Here is a 12757-nt window from a genome sequence, read left to right as displayed (position 1 = left end):
ACCATCACCCTCTACCTCCTGCCACTAAACCAGTTTTGAATCCAATTTGCCAAATTGCCCTGGATCCCATGGGCTCATCTTCTTGACCAATTTCCCATGTGGGACCTTATCAAAAGCCTTATTGAAGTCCATGTAGACTACATCAACTGCTTTACCCTCATCTACGCATCTAGTCACCACCTCGAAAAATTCAATCAAATTTGTTAGAGATGATTTCCCCCTGACAAAGCCATGCTGACTATTCTTGATTAATCCCTGCCTCTCCAAGTGGAGATTAATAATGTCCTCAAAATTTTTTCCAATTGTTTCCCTACCACTGATGTTAGACTCACTGGCCTGTAATTACCTGGTTTATCCCTACTACCCTTCTTAAATAATGATATCACATTCGCTGTCCTCCAGTCCCCTGGCACTTCTCCTGTGGCCAGAGAGGATTTGAAAATTTGTGTCAGAGCCCCTGCAATCTCCTCCCTTGCCTCACATAACAGCCTGGGATACATCTCATCTGGGCCTGGGGATTTATCCACTTTGAAGCCCGCAAAAACTGCTAATACCTCCTCCCTTTCAATGCTAATTTATTCAAGTAAATCACAATCCCCCCCTCCACCCCCCCGATCTCTACACCTACACTGTCCGTCTCCATAGTGAACACAGATGAAAATTAATCATTTAAAACCTCACCTACATCCTCTGGCTCCACACACAGATTGCCACTTTGGTCCTTAATGGGCTCTACTCTTTCCCTGGTTATCCTCTTTTCCTTAATATACTTATAAAATGCCTTGGGATTTTCCTTTATCTTGCCCGCCAGTGTTTTTTCATGCCCCTCTTTGCAGTCCTAATTACTTTTTTAAGTACCCCCCCCCCCCTACACTTTCTACACTCCTCTCCGGCCTCTGCTGTTTTCAGCCCTCTGAATCTGCCATAAGCCTCCTTTTTTTTCCTGATCCAATCCTCTATATCCCTTGACATCCAGGGTTCCCTGGACTTGTTGGTCCTACCCTTCACCTTTACGGGAACATTTTGGCTCTGAACTCTCACTATTTCCTTTTTGAATGTTTTCCACTGGTCTGATGTAGACTTTCCTACAAGTAGCTGCTCCCAGTCCACTTTGGCCAGATCCTGTTTTATCATATTGAAATCGGCCTTCCCCCAATTCAGTACCTTTATTTCCGGTCCATCTTTGCCCTTTTTAATAACTACCTTAAATCTTACAGAGTTATGGTCACTATCCCCGAAATGCTCCCCCACTGACACTTCTACCACTTGTCCGGCTTCATTCCCTAGGATTAGGTCCAGTACCGCCCCTTCTCTTGTAGGACTTTCTATGTGCTGGCTCAAAAAGCTCTCCTGGATGCACTTTAAGAATTCCGCCCCCTTTAATCCTTTTGCACTAAGACTATCCCAGTTAATATTGGAGAAGTTGAAATCCCCTACTATTATTACCCTATTATTTTTACACCTCTCTGAGATTTGCCTACATATCTGCTCCTCTATCTCTCCGTGACTGTTTGGAGGCCTGCAGTACACTTCCAGCAAAGTGATTGCCCCCTTTTTGTTTTTAAGTTGTACCCATATGGCCTCATTTGAGAAACCTTCTAAGATATCATCCCTCCTTACTGCAGTAATTGACTCCTTGATCAACAGTGCAATGCCACCTCCTCTTTTACACCCTCCCCTGTCACGCCTGAAGATTCTATACCCTGGAATATTGAGCTGCCAGTCCTGCCCTTCCCTCAACCATATCTCTGTGATGGCAATAATATCATATTCCCGTGTGTTAATCAATGCCCTCAATTCATCTGCCTTACTTGTAAGACTCCATGCGTTAAAATAGATGCAATCCAGCCTTGCATTATTCGCTTGTGCCTTAACAGGTCTATATTTGCTCTGCCTTCCAGACTGACATAGTTGCTCTTCTATATTTGACTGTACATCACCCTCTACTGTACCTCCACTCTGTATCCCATCCCCCTGCCAAATTAGTATCAACGGCACCGCCCCCACCACCACCCACCACCCCCCCCCACCCCAATAGTACTAGCAAACCTCTCTGCATGTCGTGTCTTTGATGCCGACACAATACATCCAGGTGTCAGATTCCCGATCCCAATTTGAAAATCCAGTCCCATTGTCTGTATTTTTCTGCTCATTGATTTCAAGCTGCATGTGACATTTTGATATGCAATGGCAGCAGCCACAGTTGCTCACCACTAGGGCATAGTTGGAAAAGTTAGACCTATATGTAATAATTTGCTATTGCCACAGAGTGGCAGCAAATGCAATTCCAAAACAATTTTTTCCTTTCAGTGGTCTGGTCTGAAATACAAATCAAGAATTTTGATCTGTCAAGAGCCAGCAGTTTTTAACTTCCAGTATTTAATGTTGCAAAATAATGAGATATGAGTCAAAGTGACTGCAAGTTAAAGATAATCTTCAAGGATATTGTGTAAATATTTAAATTAAGTAACATTCACTGGGTGTGCAGCATATTTAAGTGAAAGTAAACACTGAATAAGATGAAGCGACCAGCATTATCTTGAACATGCAACGAGCATATTAGCTATGTAAGCAACTTTACCTTCACATTTTTTCGTATCATTGCAATTGACAGTTAGCCTTGACTCAGTATCAGCTCTCTCATTTCCACATCAGAAGGCTGTGGGTTCAAGCCCCATTCCAAAGAGTTGAGTGCATAATACATGCTGGCACTTCTGGGCAGTATTGAGGGAGTGTTGCACTGTTGGTGATGCTGGGGGGAATTTTATGCTCTCCCCCGCGCCAGGTTTGAAGACGGGAAGAGCACTTCCACCAAAATTAAGTCTGGGTCAAGAAGACGTGTAAATGGCCTTCCCGCCGTGTCACCAATTGAGGCCCTTAACTAGCCAATTAGTTAATTAATAAATCCTGCTGTTGCAATTAGCCGAGCAGTGGGCGTCCTGTCTCTGCACGGGAAGCACGACAGCAGAAACCGTGCAGGCTGCTTGCAGGCTCTGGTAGGGTTGGGCAGGGTGTCCCTCATTAAAAGGCATTTAGTGCCTGAATGAGGTACCTGGCATCGGGAAAGGGGGGACCCACTGAGAGCCAAACCCCTGCCCTTGCTGCTGACCCCTGCTGGCAGTTCTCAGAGGGCGGGACTTCTGTTGCCAGGGTTCTTGATCCTGTGGAAGGCCCGCAGTTGTCCAGGTAAGTGCCTAATTGGCACTTCATTTGGCGAGCCTCCCACATAAGAGGCAACTTGAGGTTCTCATCGTCACTTTTGTCAGAGGCCGAGACCCCTGTCGCCCGGATAAAATCCCGACTGCCGTCTTTTCAGATGGGAGGTTAAACGAAGGCCCTGTCTACCTGTTCAGGTGAACATTAAAGATCCCTTAGCACTATTTAACAAAGAGCAGGAGAATTATGCTGGTCAACATTAATTCTATAACCTGCACCATCATTTGTCTCAGTGCTGTTCATTGGACCTTGCTGTATGAACATTAGTTTGTGTTGCAATAGTGACTGTATTTTAAAAGTAATCCATCAGCTATGAAGCACTTCAGGAAGTTCTGAGATTGTGAAAGTTGCTATATAAATGCTTCTTCTTCTTACATTAGTTATGCATCATTCTTGCTTAACAAAACTTACTATTATTTTTAATGCACATTTCCTTTTACTATAAAGGAGTTAAAATAAAATCAGCACAACGGGAGAAACTCTCAACTTCAACAGATGCAGAAAGCTGGAAAAATCTAATCGGACGCCTGTTTTACAGCCCACCTGATTTTCTTCTTTATTGATGTTACTAGGTAGCCACAAAACCTTATTCTGACCCTTGTTAATCCAAGGATCTTGATAACCAAACAAATCTGTCAGAAACAACATTTCACAGGTTGATAAACATGGCTCTAACAACCTGTAGGCCTCGATTCTGGCAGATACACTGGGATCTGTGCCTGCCTGCTATGGAAGGTGTGGGGAGGCAATTGCCCAGTCTTCCTCAGACTCCACCCATCTTCTCCTTGGGTCGCTTTGCAAAGAGTCCATTCCAATAAAGATTTAAATAAATATTCTGACCATGCGGCACAGTGGCGCAGTGGTTAGCACTGCAGCCTCACAGCTCCAGGGACCCGGGTTCGATTCCGGGTACTGCCTGTGTGGAGTTTGCAAGTTCTCCCTGTGTCTGCGTGGGTTTTCTCCGGGTGCTCCGGTTTCCTCCCACAAGCCAAAAGACTTGCAGGTTGACAGGTAAATTGGCCATTATAAATTGTCACTAGTATAGGTAGGTGGTAGGGAAATATAGGGAGAGGTGGGGATGTTTGGTAGGAATATAGGATTAGTATAAATGGGTGGTTGATGTTCGGCACAGACTCGGTGGGCCGAAGGGCCTGTTTCAGTGCTGTATCTCTAATCTAATCTAATCTAATGTTTTTGTTGCTTTGGGACCCATCTGGAGGACAGTACACATCACACTTGGCATAGCAAACTCCAGTCTTATGCTGGGACCCAAGAAAGCTGGTCAAGCAGTAATTTCTGGCATTTGATGGCCCTGATTTCAGGATCATACTTTACATCACTGACCTTGGAAGGAACAGACAATGGTTCCACCCCTTTGAAGGCCCACCAGAAAGTCCTGGAAACGGCAGGAATCTGGTACATCTGGGTCCCTAATGTTTTCCGGTTGGTTCCAACAGACACCTTCCAGAAACTTTGAGGAAGTTCAGGGTCATACATAATAATAAATATTTTGATTCCGCATGTATAATACAATACACATTAAGATGCAGCACACATTACATCCCTTATGGATTAGCTACTTTATCCAGTGTGGAGTCGAGCCATAATAAACCATAAAGTTCCCAGGTTTCACCCTCAATTTGTGCCAAGTTAGCTGAAAATTCCAGGTTATACTTAAAATTAAGATTGGTGCTAAGCAGCTTGTGACAGGCAATGAGAGTGCAATGGTGTAGGAGGTTGAAGGTATATTATCCTCTTCTTCCAATTAAATGATGGTATTTGTTTGCTGCATATGGCCAGTGGTAATGAATGAAAACATTCGCCACAAATTCAACCAAAACCAAAGTTATTCTAAAATACAAAGGCAGTGATTTTCACTGAATATTTTAGGTGCTAAAGAGCCTCTGAGCTGACCAAGATGGGGTCTTAAGCTGCAACGCCAGTTTAGCCCACATTTAGCGCAAGACTTTACCTTTGTAAAGGCACTGAAGCCAGTGCTAGGAATGGACACTCAGAGGCTCAATAAACAGCTGATTGCCACTTAAAATGACTGCTAGTACTCATTAAAGAGGCCGCATGACATTTTGGTAGATAGTGCTTCAACTAATGCCCTCTCCGAACAGCGAACAGCTGCTTGGGAATAAACATAGCATTGATGCCAATTTCAAACTAGGAAAATGATTAGAGAATGGGATTTCAAAGGTGGTCATCTCTGGATTACTCCCAGTGCCACATGCTAGTGAGTACAGAAACAGAAAGATAGTTCAGTTTCTTAATAAGTGTGTTTCTAACCCAATGAAGAAGGATCCATTCTAGGGAATGAAGTCGGGCAAGTGGAGTGTGCTTCAGTGGGTGACATCTGGATAATGATGATCATAATATAATTAAGTTTAAAGTAGTCAACTGGAAGAGTGCCAATTTCAGTGATTTGAGGAGGGATCTAGGACAGTTGAAATATAAACAAAGATTAGGAACTTTCAAAAGGCTAGAAAGCTGTCATGCTAGACCCCCACCTGCCAAGAATGAGGCATATTAATTTTGTCATATGAACATTGATTTGAAAACTGTTGCTGAAGTGAAGAAATTACTTGTTTAAAAAATCACCAGGCCCTTGGCTGGAAAGACATTTGCATATTAACAGACAGTGCTTGTGGACTTCACTGATCCAATTTATCCCACAATGGACTTTGAGCACCAGGTATTGTGTGTAAGAAGAGACATTACAGGGTCAGCTAAGACAAGAGAATCCACAAACAGACATGGTCAGACCAGCTGGTCATGTGACTAGCCTGCTTGGCAACCTGGTTTTTCTGAATTGTACAAAGAGATTTAAACTCAGAGTGTCTGTTTGCTCCTGGACTGAAAAGACCTCTCCTGGCTGGCTCACCACAGCCTCTCCTATCTGCTCCCCATCTTTTTCTCACGGAACTCCAAATCCACTGAAGACACATGAACCCCAAGAGAGAAAAGTCTCCTACAGCGAACAAAGTTTAAGAAGAATACTGGGCCCCAACGAAAAGCAAGATCTACTTACAATCAAGGACTCTACAGTGAGCTCAAAGAACTGTAACAAAAACCCTCTTCAGCGATTGCCTCAAATGTTTCCACTTTATTTTTCTTCTGCTCTTTTCTGTCTCTATCTGCCTGTGTGTATTGCGTATGCATGCTAGCGTGGGCATGTAGTGTATCCGTAGGTGTTAACCAAATTAGAGTTTAAGTTTAATAAATTTCAACTTTCTTTCTTCTAAGAAAACCTGTTTGTGCTGGTTTCTTTGCCTTATAATTGGAAAGCAATAAACAAAGATTCACCAAGGTGGAGCTAAAACATGGTGTTTTAAAAATTAAACCCTGTTACGGTAAGAACAGGTGAAGGCTGAGGGAATCCTTAGTCTCCTTTCTCACCTGGTCATAACAAAGTGTAGAAGTGGACTAATTTACAGGGTTATGTGGAGAAGTCCGAGGTGTTGGACTTTAATGGATAGCTTTTTCAAAGAACCAGCAACAGCACAATGGGCCAAATAGCCTCCATCTGTGCTGTAAAGTTCTATGATTCTAAGGCTGATGAATACTTAAGATGTATTGCAGTATTTCAGCTTCTTTGGGCGGGATATTACCAGCTGCTCAGAGGCAACTTTGGAGGCAGGCTGGGAGTGGGGGGGAGCTAATTTACAGAATACAGTGTTGGGTTGGCCACCCAATGCATTCCTGCCTCCAGGCAATCTTGCAGAGGTGGGTGAGCAACAGAAGCAGCTACCCACCAGGCAGCAGCATGTAGCCAATTATTGGAAAGTAACTGGCCACTTGGGCGAGATTGGGAATATCGTTGGGATCTTACCAGCAGTGAATGGGCCCCACATTGCAGCATGTCCCGAGAGACAGCCTCCTTGTGGCAAGCCAAGGCGAGGTAGGGGCTGCAACAAGGTCTCCTTTATTTTCCCCACCCCAGAGCCATTTATGCCACATTGCCACAGCTGCCCCTACCAGCCAATCTGTTGGTGGGGGAAGGTGGGGGGGGGGTCCCTCCCAATGATAGCCTAGCAGCTGTGGCCACAAATAATTTTTAAAATTTCAGACTTCTTCCGAGGGCACCTCCATCTTGAGGCACGCCTGCGTTCTCCTGCCAGTCCCAGTGTGGCTGCTGGCAGGACAACACTGCAGGCCATTTGAGTGCTTGATCTGCCCACTGGTCTTAATTTGTTGGCGTTCCCGAAGGCAGCCTCTTAATAAATGGACGCCTCCAATAAGATCACTCAGGTGGGCGGTCAGGCAATATTAGCGGGGTCGGGGCCCGATTTTTGTCCCGATCTCAGAAAATACTCAAAGGTGTAAAAATTCCGCTCTTTGTATTTATTTTGCACTTATTAAATGTGTCTTCAAAGAAACTACAAATTTAATGTATATTAGCGCATATTTTGATACGCTAACAGTTTGTTAAATGGCATATAGTTGCAGATCATTTTTGGGTGACATAGGCTTCGGCAGCTTGGTTCATATTTTCAATTTTAACTAAAGTGTAGGAGATTTACAAGGACAAGATTCACAAATGGGTTGTATAATTCAGTCACAGATATATGCTGAAAATTAGTGGCTGAAAAAGAATGGCTAATGAGAGGGTCATTGGGACTAGTGCAAGACCAAAAAGAGTATTGTGGCTCATTATAATCAGAAAAATGGCATGGTATAAGCCCATTATTTGAGAGTCACAAGGAAAGTTGTGTGGGCTTATTACTGCCTGGAAAAGTTAATGGTAATGGAGCTAGAGGAAGTAAAGAAGAAGGTGGCTAAATGAGTGATGGAATTGGAAAGTGTTCCCTCAGGGCTGACATAATACATCAATGCAGTATGCAGTGCAATATGGCATCATGAATTTTTTGATGTGCACTTGCAGTGGGAAGGTACAATACTACAAGTGAGAACTTGTAAAATCTATCTTTTAAGTCAAAGATACTCTCCCTTGCTGTCACAATAGTCTTAATTCCATAGGTTTTTACATGCCTTTCTACTCTGGTGTTATAGGTAGTTTGTGGAAAACATTGCTGTTGTGCTTATCTGCCCAGCAAGTTTGCACCAGTGTTTTTCTTCATGTGTCCACCTAATGTCATCCCATAAAAGCTCATAGCATTAAAACCATTGTGACAGCAAGGGAAATTATCTTTGTCTTTCTATGTAGATTTAACAAGTGCTCAACTGTAGTATTGTATCTATCCACTGCAAATGGACATCAAAAAATCTAACCTTATGTGTCTTCTCTGCTCTGGAGATTGGTAACTAGTGCACGTCATGCTTTCTGCTTCAGTCCTTATTTTATTTAATATTCCTCTTTTCTTCATGACTCCAACATTGTTCAAAGCTCGTCAGCTGCTCTACGTAGAAAGAATCCCCTCTAGCCACTGGAGCTGAGGACCATTGTATCACACAGCGTATTTGATCATCTCAGCCTATAATTATTTTGATAACTGCCAATCCATAACCCCATTCTCAACCAGATATATTTATTCAAACAGTTGCTGAAATATTTGCAAAACTAGTTACATTTAAAGTTTAATTGTTGCTTGTACTGTGTTCAATTTGCATCCAAAAATTTTACAATCATAAATGTTCAGCAAACTAACCTCTAGTTAATCCATTATGGTTTAAGTATCATCTTGGCTCAGTTTGTAGCTTTCTTGGGCTGGATTTGTGGGTTTGAGTACCATCTCAAGATCTGAATAGCTAATTTAAGCTGCCAGTACAGTAACAAGGACGTCCTCCAAATGAAATATTACACTGAGGTTAAACATTAACAGCAGAATTGTGTGGGCCTGTTGTAGCTGTTCCATATTTTTGTGTTTCACTATAAAGCTGATAGTGGCACTATCAATATTACAACATCCCATTATTGGTACAACAATAGTCCTCCTTTAGAAAAAGTTTGAAACACAACAACATTGGCTAAGGAAGTCAACTGACTCAGAGCAATTTTAATCGGTCTTTTTTCTTGAAAGGATTATGGAATGTAGATGTTAGAATAAATGAGTGTTTAATTAAACAGAATACATTTTTTAGTAGCATTTACATAGCATTGGATAAAATTTGCAGGCAAACTGCTGCATCAGGTTGTTCCATATTTGATTGTACATAAACCCTCATAAAGACTATTGTAATATTAGGATGATAAAAATCATTTTACAATGCGATGGCTTGTTCAGCATCTAAACACTGATGAACAGAACTAACCCTGGATTGGGCAAAAACAAGTGTGTCGAAAATTGTCCGATTAAGTCCATCTTTTCAAACATCAAAAACTCAAGTGGAGCAACTTTACTCTCCAGTGTGTCTGGGGAACTCTCCCTTTATGTTGTCAGGTCCAGGACCATGAGGCAGAAGGATACATTCACTCCCCTGACACCTCATTTAATCTCTAATGCCAGAAGGGCACTATATTGAGGGAAACCCAGCAGGAATATTGGTCCTGTACCCAGCCCCTCTCTAATCAGAGGATCATAAAGGGACAGGCAGCAAACACCAAGGCCATTATTTCCTCCAGGCTCTGAGATAACCTTCCAACACTGGTTTAATATATTCCTGGAGGTTTCCTCACAAGATCTGCTTTCAACTGCCCCACCCACATGCTCCTGCCACTGTTGCCCAAAACATCCATCCATCCATCCATCCATCCTCATGGCACCCTACCTTCCCACACCAATTGGAAAGCAAAAAGATTCTTCATTACCCAATTTTGTGATTTTTAAACTGTGAGTCAAAGAGCCTGTTTCCCCATCTCCCATATTTTTATTACTAATAAACAGAAGTATTCAAAGAAAATGAAAAAATACACAATTCTTTCATGTTCCTACGATTTTTCTCCAGGGTTGCTCACAGCAATGTCCTAGATTGATGTTCAATTTCTGGAGGTTTGGTAACCCCAATCAGAGATCAGTGCTGGAGATCTTCTTGCAACTGTGTTGTATAACAGCCAGAAGGCCCCAGTGCTGATTGCCATTCCCATTGCTACAGGCATCTCAAGCCTGCAGAAGCAGATGTATTTCTGTCCGCATTTCCAGGCACAAAGTCTTGATGGAGAACAGGCCTGGCAGGGACAGGATAATGAGCTGAAATCAGAAATATAGATATGCTCAAGTCATCGCAGGCACAGTCACTTTGATTATACTGCACCTGTCCAGTGCCTTTGCATGGAAGATGGGGATAGGAAAATCAGACCCATCTCTTTTGCGGGCTTCCATACAGCAGTTGCTAGGAATATTGTATGCAGCCACTCTGAATAGCAGGGTCAGCATGAAGTTGAATCACAAGAGACCCATTCTTTCAGATTAAGTTTCCTATCGCAGTTATCTCAGAAGCTAACCAAGATATAAATGTTGATTGTATAATCTGTGATCATTAGTAGCAGTTGTTTTAAAGTATGCCTTTGCATACTTTGTTTATTTTCTAATTCTTATCTTATTCAATTGTTGAAAAAAACTAATTTCAAAGTATATAGGATAGTAGCTTTTCTCACCAATACAGTGTCACAGCTCTAGTACATTTCAAGATGTGATAGTTCAGTTAATGACGGATAGTGACCTGCTCAGCCAAATAGTCCACCTCCCATTTATGTTGAAGGAGAGACTTTGGAATATGTTGAGCACTTCCCATATCTTGGCAGCCACCTTTCTCAAAAGGTCACCATTGACAGGAGATCCAACACCAGACCAGCTGTGCCAGCTCAGCCTTCTACAAACTACGGGAGCGAGTGTTTGACAACAAAGACCTCCGCAAGTCAACAAAAGTCCTAGTGTACAAAGCAGTTGTTGTCACCACACTCCTGTACTGCAGTGAGACCTGGACTGTGCTTCAGTGACATAAGAGCGCCAGAGAAATTCCATCGGCAATGCCTCTGCCACATCTTCCAGATTCAATGGGAGGACCATCGAACACTGGTGTCCTTCTTGATGCCAGCTCCACAAGCATTCAGACAAAACACCTGCAAAATCAACTTTGATGGACTGGACACTGTGTCCAGATAACCAAACACTGTCTCTCCTGCCAGGTCGTGTTTTCCCAACTCTCAAATGGCCAGCATTCCAGGGGAGGACAAAGAAAACGCTTCAAAGACACTCTGAAGCTCTCTTTGAAGTGCGGCAGCATTGGCATTGATGACTGGGAGGAGTTTGCTACCAACCGTTCAAAATGGTGACAACTTGTCCATCAAGCTGCATCATGCTTTAAGTCCAAACACCTTATTGTTGATGCAGAGCAGCGGCAGTGAAGGAAAGAAAAGGAAGAAAACCCTGCACTCCAGAATTCACTACCTCATGGGATATCCTGCCCCCATGTGCCCAAAGATCTGTGGGTCAAGAATCGGCCTGTTCAGTCACATGAAGACCCCTGGCAGAAACTGGTGACCTTGAGTAGACGCCATCCTCGAATAGAGGGACAGCTGACGAGTTCAGCTAGTGATGGTTAACTGTGTTAAAACTAACTCATCTGAGTAATGGGTTCTAAACAACAACACTGGAAGAGAGTTTTACAGGGCAGATCAAGAATTATTTTCAATTGATGCTTAATAATGAGGTGAAACTGCAGCTTGAGTTCTCAGCGTTAAAAGGCTTGTAATTTTCTTTCATGATAAAAGGTTCATCATAATAATGTAAGCCATTAACAAAATTTATATCTTTAATGCTAACTACTTTTCAAAGTTTGAGTCTGCATGTATTTCCGTACCATAACATAGGAACAAAAGGACATAGGGACTGCTAGATGAAAAAGACTAAGGTCTGTAGTTCCCCTTCTACATCCGAGCAGCCACATGATACAATGATAATGGAATTGTTTCCTAGTCATAGCAATCAATCTCAATCACAATAAGCCTACAACAAACCCATATATGATTTGAGGAAAACCCCAGTGGTGGAGAGCTTTGGAAACTATGGGGGAGAATTTTTATGCATAGTGCCACTTCTAGATATCATTGAAGAATTATAGAAGCAGAGATATGCAGATGAATTTCTTCCTCTATTGGTCTAAGGTCATCTATATCTCCCAAGCTTGCTACATTTACCACATACCAAATCTCAAATTACTCAAAAAACGCATCCCAGAATGTTATTTTCTGATATTTATTAATTACAAGATACTTTTTGTGCAAAAATGTAGGAACCAATATTTAATGAGTTCTAGTTAGTTGTTTCAAAAAACTGTACACAATGTGCACAAACTAAATAACTTCTGTACCTTCACTGACTAAATTCCAATGTGTTTCAGATTGAAAGTATTGATTTTACAGAAACTATGCGGTAGAATCATCTGTAATTTATTAGAATTCTTGAGGCCAAAGTTCCTTGAGCCTGCTTTACTCCTTTAAACAGTCTAAACAATTTTTTTTGAGTGTTGGCTGCCCACCATCTACTTGGATGGTAGTATAACCCAGGTATAATAATAGAATCCCTTTGCTATCTGGATTTGCATCTTTTGTATTTGTATATCTGATGGCGGACTGGGTTAACATTAGGTGAGGTAAAGTTGGTGCATATCAGTAAGCTTCTTTATTCCATAGTAAGAT

This window comes from Heterodontus francisci, chromosome 1 (assembly GCF_036365525.1).
Source record: "Heterodontus francisci isolate sHetFra1 chromosome 1, sHetFra1.hap1, whole genome shotgun sequence".
In the NCBI taxonomy this organism is placed as follows: Eukaryota; Metazoa; Chordata; class Chondrichthyes; order Heterodontiformes; family Heterodontidae; genus Heterodontus; species Heterodontus francisci.
Note: the sequence above shows the minus strand (reverse complement) of the source record.